A 7,849-nucleotide genomic window follows, 5' to 3' on the forward strand; every position below is an offset into this window, starting at 1 on the left:
AGAAGCAAAAGCACCTTTGGACTCTCCACTAGAGAGCTATGTGCAGCCACTCCAGCATGGTGCTCTCAGGGTAACCAGACTTCTTACGCTAGCTCCAAGTGCAAGTTCTCCTAGCAAACAAGATAGAGGTTGCAAGGCCTTTTATGACCTCACCCTGGAGGTCACACCACATCTGTATTTCATTGTATTTCATTGGTAGCAGTCACAAGCTGCCCAGATACAAGGCAGAGGGACAGATGCCCCACTTCTTGATGGGATGAGTGGCAAAAAAAAATCTGTGACCATGTTTAAAACCCAGAAGATTTGGCTGTTAGAGATCTGTGAAGTTTTTAAAAGTTAAGAATTATTAAAACAAAAATAAAACCCAGGAGACAAGGTAGTGGAAGTGTGTCCCTCCCATTCACTGACCAAGGTGAGGGGACTCTAGTCCTTTGCTGCTGACCTTCAGCCTCCCTTCCTCTTAAAAAGAGGTCCTAGTTGGGGAGCGATGGCTGAAGAGTTACCATAAAATACCAAGTAGGAGCGAGGTGCGGTGGCTCACGTCTTTAATCCCAGCAGTTTGGGAGGACAAGGTGGGAGGATCGCATGAGCCCAGGAGTTCAAGACAAACCTGGGCAACATAGCAAGGCTCTGTCTCTACAAAAAAGGAAAAGAGTACAAAGTAGGGCCATTTAGTATGGTTTCATCTTTATTAAAAGTCTTAAGTTTTAGATTTTTGAAGTTATCACCAATAAAATATCCAGTTGTGGTCTTGTGTTGAGTGAAAATGTTATTTAAATGCAGATATTTAAAATATACTACAATTTTTGTGCTATTTTAATTTTCTAGGAGCCTTAAAAAATGTGTGGCTACTGAAACTGTGCCCCAAAGAGTTAAAGAAATCAGTAACTAACAGAAATTCTTGAGTCTGCAGGATGGCAGATAAGAAACAACTCGCTGGCCAGGTGCAGTGGCTCACACCTGTAATCCCAGCACTTTGAGGGATTGACCCACTGAAGTGGGTGGATTACATGAGGTCAGGAGTTCGAGGCCTGGCAGGTTGGTGGGCACCTGTAGTCCCAGCTGCTTGGGAGGCTGAGGCAGGAAAATCACTTGAACCCGGGAATCGGAAGTTGCAGTGAGCCGAGATCAGGCTATTGCACTCCAGTCTGGGCGTTGCAGCGAAACTCCTACTCAAAAAAAAAAAAAAAAAAAACTTGCTGAAATGCTGAAGAAATGCTGAAACTCCCTCCCTATAAGATAAAAGAAGAACAAGCAGAAATCTGTTGGAACCAATAATGCTGACTGGAGTCTGCACAGAATGAGCTTGCTGACATCACAGCCTGAATTTTCAACACAGGTTTCATGCTGTCCCTGAATTTGTATGAGACCCATTAAGTAGCCTGAAGAGGTAACTGCGAAAGCCCAAGGACTTTCCACATCTCCCCTTTCCTTCCACTAATCACCTACTAATCTCAGAATCCACCGCCTGAACCTTTTCTAATAAAAATAACTGCCTTAAAGCCAACACGGGGAGACAGCCTTGAGCTTGATATTCCTGTCTCCTTGTGAGTCGACTTGCAATACAAAGCTTTTCTTTTTTCAGAACCACAGTGTCATAGTATTAGCTTCTAGGGTATCAGGCTGGAATGCACTGGTGCAATTATGGCTCACTGTAGCCTCAATCTCCTGGACTCATGCAGTCCTCCCACCTCAGCCTCCCAAGCAGCTAGGACCACAGGCACTTGCCACCACGCCTGGCTAATTTTTGTTTTTTTTTGTAGAAATGGGATCTCACTATGTTGTCCAGGCTGGTCCCGTGCTCTTGGGCTCAAGTGATCCTTCTGCCTATGCCTCCCGAAGTGCTAGGAAAAGCCTCCCAAACTGGAAAATATGGGATGGCTTCCCAGTTATTAAAACACCCTGATTTGGGAGCTGATTGCTTATAAACACTAAGAAAAAGCTAAGAGCTGAGTTCACCTTCCCATTCTGTTCTCAGGTTTCTCTCCTTATAGAGAGGTTCTGATCATCTACAAGCTTTGCTAAATCTGGGGTGTTTCTCTACTGATTTCCTAAATGTTTGTAGTCTTTTTTGTAAAATTGATGATTCAATTTTATTCTCCTCTGAAGTAACAATAGATGCAGAGTCTGACATTTCTTCAGCTTTGAAGAATCTGCATTTTCTCTCCTGATCTCAAAACCTGTAAGAAAAAGAAATTGCAGATATCACCCTGTCCAAGGAGAAAGAGAGAGGGGGAAAAAAAGAGTTGTATTAAAGTAGTAGAGAGAAAACAGAAACTGCTAAATAGAATCCCAAAGCCTTTTATTCCAAGTAAGGCTGAATTTTTCTTTTCTTTCTTCCCCTGTTTCTTTCCAGTGAACACTCACCTCTCCTGGAGTCAAGTCATTGTTTCTTTCCTTTGGAATCCTGCTATTCCTGCACCCATGGCTCTTCTCTAGGCTCCAATGGGAAGTACAGGTCAGGGTTTGGGACTAGATATACTGGTCATAAGAAATACAGGAAACATGATAGTCTGGGTCACACTGATTTTTCCTGAGTTGAGGCTCATTTCCAGGACAGATGGCCTCTCCATATTTATTTCCTTCTCAATTAGGATTATTTCACCTGGAGCCTCTAACAGGCAGTTGGCTTTTTTTGAGACAGGGTCTTGCAGTGTCTCCCAGGCTGGACTGCAGTGGCACAATCTCAACTCACTGCAGTCTTGACCTCCCAGGCTCAAGGGATCCTCCCACCTTAGCCTCTGGAGTAGCTGGGACCACAGGCATGTGCTACCATGCCCTGATAATTAAAAAAAAAAATTCTGTAGAGAGAAGGGTTCTCTCTGTTGCCCAGGCTGGTCTTGAACTCCTGGCTCAAGCAATCCTCTTGCCTCAGCCTCCCAAAGTGCTAGGATTACAGGTGTGAGCCACTGTGCCCAGCATAACAGGCAGTTTTTCAACATTAGAACAAAATCTAGGAGTACGAAAGGCGTACTGGAAAAATAATAAACAAACATTAGAACAAAAACAAAATAGGGGGAAGATCCTTTTGTGCTCAATTCAAAGCTATTCTCCTCCAGTCTCTGGGAAGAGGAGTGAATTAATTCTGCTAAAGTCAATGCACTGATTTAGTTTTACCTCATTTTTTGAATATTTTGATAATAAAATTATCTAAGAACCAAAATATCAAGTTAATCTTCCTAAAATTCTGACTATATTAAAACTGAGAACTATTCTCTTATTGAATCCAAGAGAAGAGAGAGGTAAATGTGGTAGTTAAACTATGTCCTGGATTAATTTCAGTTAAGAGACTTTCAAATAAGAATTAGTATCTGAACTGGTTTGGTTGGCAACCAGCAAAAACAATCTTTACATGTTTGTTTTAGCTGAAGCCTAGAAGTAGATTGTCTTGATATTAACCAAAACAAATATCTAAGAGTGTTTCCATCAATCCAGACAATTAGTAAAATGTTCTCCAGTGTGGTCTCCCCTGTGTCCTGCCATGCCTCCCCTCACTGACAAAAGTTTGGGTTGCACCCTCTTTCCAAGTTCTTTCCTCTCCCTCCTCATCTTGACAGTTTATTGGTCTGAAAAAAAAAATAGGTTGGTAAATAGTGATCTAATATGCAAATAGAGGAATATGTCTAAATATTAACATTATCAAACAATATTAGTAAGACAGTTTGGTTAATGTTAATCCAAAGGAAAATTTAAACTCCAGAACATTTAATCAAAATATAAGTGGAGTAAAATGTCTCATTTTATATTTTCATGAGGAAAGGTAATATATTCCATATTAATAAAAATAAAATGCATTTCAAATGAAATGCCATTTAAATTTGCTGTTTTGTTTATGATTGGATTTCAAAGCTAGGAGTAGGATCAAAGAGCATGTGGTTCAGGTAAAAGAAAACCCTAAGTCCAGCGCTTTGGGAGGCCGAGGCGGGTGGATCACCTGAGGTCAGGAGTTCAAGACCAGCCTGGCCGACATGGCAAAACTCCATCTCTACTAAAAATACAAAAATTAGCCAGGCATGGTGGCGTGTGCCTGTAATCCCAGCTACCCGGGAGGCTGAGGCAGGAGAATCGCTGGAACTTGGGCAGAGGCTGCAGTGAGCCTTGATTGCGCCACTGTACTCCAGCCTGGGCGACAGAGCAAGGCTCCGTCTCAGAAAAAAAGAAAACCCTAAGTCATAGATCAAAGGAATGCTGTAGTCAAGTAAAAGAGGGGAGAGACCAAAGCTGGGGGGAGTGGCAAGTAGCAAAGGCTTAGAGTGGCAGAAGCTCCCGGAGGCTGAATGTACCCTAAGATGAAAGACAGGAAAAGCATCGATTTAAAATGACGGCTATGTTGCCCAGGCTGGTCTCAAAACTCCTGGGCTGAAGCAATCCTCCTGCCTCAGCATCCCTAATAGGTGGGGCTACAGTTGCATGTCACCACAACCAGTTAATTTTTAAAAATTTTTTTCTGTAGAGACGAGGTCTTGCCATGTTGCCCAGGCTGGTCTCAAAATCCTGGCCTCAAGTGATTCTTCCACCTCAGCCTCCCAAAGTGCTGGGATTACAGGCGTGAGCCACAGTGCCTGGCCTAGACTTGAAAGTCTTAACACTGTAGATTTCACCAAATGTCACTTTGAAAACCAGGCACAGATAACTGGCCCCTTGAGTACAAAGGAATCTGTAAGAGCTAGTTAGGGAATGAAAGAAGTCCCAGAGACAGAGTCTAGTACCCATGAGACCTAAAACCAGGAGTGGTAAGGGTTCTTTGTCGAAATTCAAATTTATTTTTCTCTGCAACAGTCACGAAGTTACCTGCAGCTGAGGATGAGAAAACACAGTAAGTCCTCACTTAACATCACTAATACGGTAAGTCCTCACTTAACATCATTGATAGGGTCTTGGAAACTGGGACTTAAAGGGAAAAGACATATAATGAAACTAATTTATTTTTGTCATCAACCTTATAACAAAATGTGCTTTCACTTAAGATAACAGTTTCCAACCTATCTAGGACATTGAGGACTTACAGTGTTAAGAAAGTAGAATCTGTACTGGTTTCAAAGGCGCTTACTTCTCTTCACTACTTACTTTTCACCAAAGCCCTAAAGGAGCAGTTCTTAGTCTTTTTTGGTGGTTTTTAGAACTTGATGAAAGCTATGAACCCACTTACTAGAACATACAGATACAAACACACACACACACACACACACACATCCAATTTTGCATACAGTATCAAAAGGTTTACAAATATCTCCAAACCCATCCATGGATCCTCTGGAACTGCATTGGCCAGTATGGTAATACTTGGCAAGACTAACTCCATTTTAAGTGCTCATTGGCTACCATCACAGAAAGTTCTATTGGATAGCACTGCTCCAGACATGGAGGCAGCTTAAGAACCCTGGCCCTGGCCGGGTACAGTGGCTCACGCCTGTAATCCCAGCACTTTGGGAGGCCAAGGTGGGCGGATCACCTGAGGTCAGGAGTTCAAGAGCAGCCTGGCCAACATGGCAAAACTCTGTCTCTACTAAAAATACAAAAATTAGCCGGGTGTGGTGCGTGGTGCCTATAATCCCAGCTACTCGGGAGGCTGAGGCATGAGAATCGCTTGAACCTGGGAGGCGGAGGTTGCAGTGAGCTGAGATCCCACCACTGCACTCCAGCCGGGGCGATAGAGCGAGACTCCATCTCGAAAAAACAACAAAAAACCCCTACAAATCTGCTGGCCTGTTAACACCACTCCTAGTCTAATACCAGCTAGTCTGTTTTCCACATACTGGCAGATCACAAAGAATTGGAGGAGGACTACTACCACCACTGATTTTGAATAACCCTGAAAGTTCATCTTTTTTTAAAAATTAAATTATTATTACTATTTTTTGAGATGCAGTCTTGCTGTCGCCCAGGCTGGAGTGCAGTGGCACAATCTCAGTTCAGTGCAACCTCTGCCTCCCAGGTTCAAGTGATTCTCCTGTCTCAGCCTCCCCAGTAGCTGGAAATACGGGCGTGCGCCACCATGCCCGGCTAATTTTTTTGTATTTTTAGTAGAGACGAGGTTTCACCGTGTTAACCAGGAGATGATCTCGATCTCCTGACCTCGTGATCCGCCTATCTTGGCCTCCCAAAGTGCTGGGATTACAGGCGTGAGCCAGCGCACCTAGCCTAAATTCATCTACTTTTAAGTACCTATAAATAGCATAAAATCAAAAGGACCTTAGATAGAAAATGATTAATCCCTCATTCTCCCTATCTCAAGGTATGTGTAGTTCTGCAAACATTCCCATGCCACAGATTCTGCAATAATAATCTGAGTGGCTTTTCTTTTTTGAGATAAGGCACACATTCAGGAACTTGCTGTGCATGCGTAACAGCTACTATTTATCGGATTCATACTATGTGCCAGGTACTGTTCTAAGCATCCTGTGTAGCTCCGCTCATTTCATCCTAACCCAGTGATATGAGGTGAGGTGCGTATAGTAGTCCCTCAAAACACATGAGGAAACTGAAGTTTGGGGTTTAGTGAGATTACATAATTTGCCTGAGATTACATAGTAAATGTCAGAGAAAAGTGGTTTTGAGGCTAGAGTCTTCTGCAATTGGTTATGAGTCTAGAATCTATGTCTCTTGAAATACGAATGTCTAATGATCGTGCCATTGCACTTCAGCCTGGGGGACAGAGCAAGACCCTATCTCAAAAACAAAAGAACAGGAATGCCTAAAACCACCAGAATGGTCCTAGGGAGCAAACAAGGCTTTCCAAACTGGACCTTGAGTGCTATGGGGTCGCTGGCTCTGCATCTGCCACGACAGCCTGTGGATCTGTCATCTTCCCTGGAATAAAATTAAAAAAAAAGGCCAGGCGTGGTGGCTCACGCCTGTAATCCCAGCACAGTGGGAGGCTAAGGCGGGCAGATCACTCGAGGTGAGGAATTTGAGACCAGCCTGGCCAACATGGTGAAACCCCGTCTCTACTAAAAATACAAAAATTAGCCGGGCGTGGTGGTGGGCGCTTGTAATCCCGGCTACTCAGGAGGCTGAGGCAGGAGAATCGCTTGAACCCGGGAGGGGGAGGTTTCAGTGAGCCGAGACTGCGCCATTGCACTCCAGCCTGGGCAACAAGAGCGAAACTCCGTCTCGGAAAAAAAAGAAAAGAAAAGAAAAAAACTAAAATATCAGTACTCTTTTCACTTAGTCATCCCAAACCGACCTCTTTAATCCCATATTACCCTCTACTATCATGGTAGCCTCACCTTTGACGACAGACTAGCTGTGTGACCCAAGTAAATGACTTCAGTGCCACCACCTGTAGGAAGGGGCTGCTAATAGCATCTGCTTCATAGAAACGTGTTTTCAGGATCGATCTGCATATAAACGCTCAATACACGGTAACTGATTGTCACATTCTATCCCAGGACGCTTCCATTTGCGGATCTCACGGCCCGGAGGACCTGGGCCGCCTCACAACTGGGCAGCCCCGCTCACCGACACAAAGCCCACAACCGCGCCCAATAGGGAATCGGCCCTGCGGCCCTCCTGCCACTCGCCCCCAACTATCACAGTCCACGGCGGAGCTGGAGGCAGATCCCGCCCTTGCAGGGCTGGGTAAGAGACTGAAACTTGGAGAATGAACTGCAGGCGCTGCACATCTCGGGCAGATTTAAAATTCGGTCTAAAATCGGAAGCAGGTGCCGCGAACCCGGACCCAAGCGCTCCTCTGGGACGTCCAGCCGCAGAAGCGAGCCCAAAGCCCAGCAGGGTTCTCCGCGGGACTCGGGGTTTCAGAATCGCCGGGCTCTTGGGCGCTCGCCCAGGGCGCACGCGCAGTCGCGAGGCCGCGCCGCGGACTGCATCTCCCAGCAGGCCCCGCGCC

Source organism: Pan troglodytes, chromosome 18, assembly GCF_028858775.2.
Source record: "Pan troglodytes isolate AG18354 chromosome 18, NHGRI_mPanTro3-v2.0_pri, whole genome shotgun sequence".
Classification (NCBI taxonomy): domain Eukaryota; kingdom Metazoa; phylum Chordata; class Mammalia; order Primates; family Hominidae; genus Pan; species Pan troglodytes.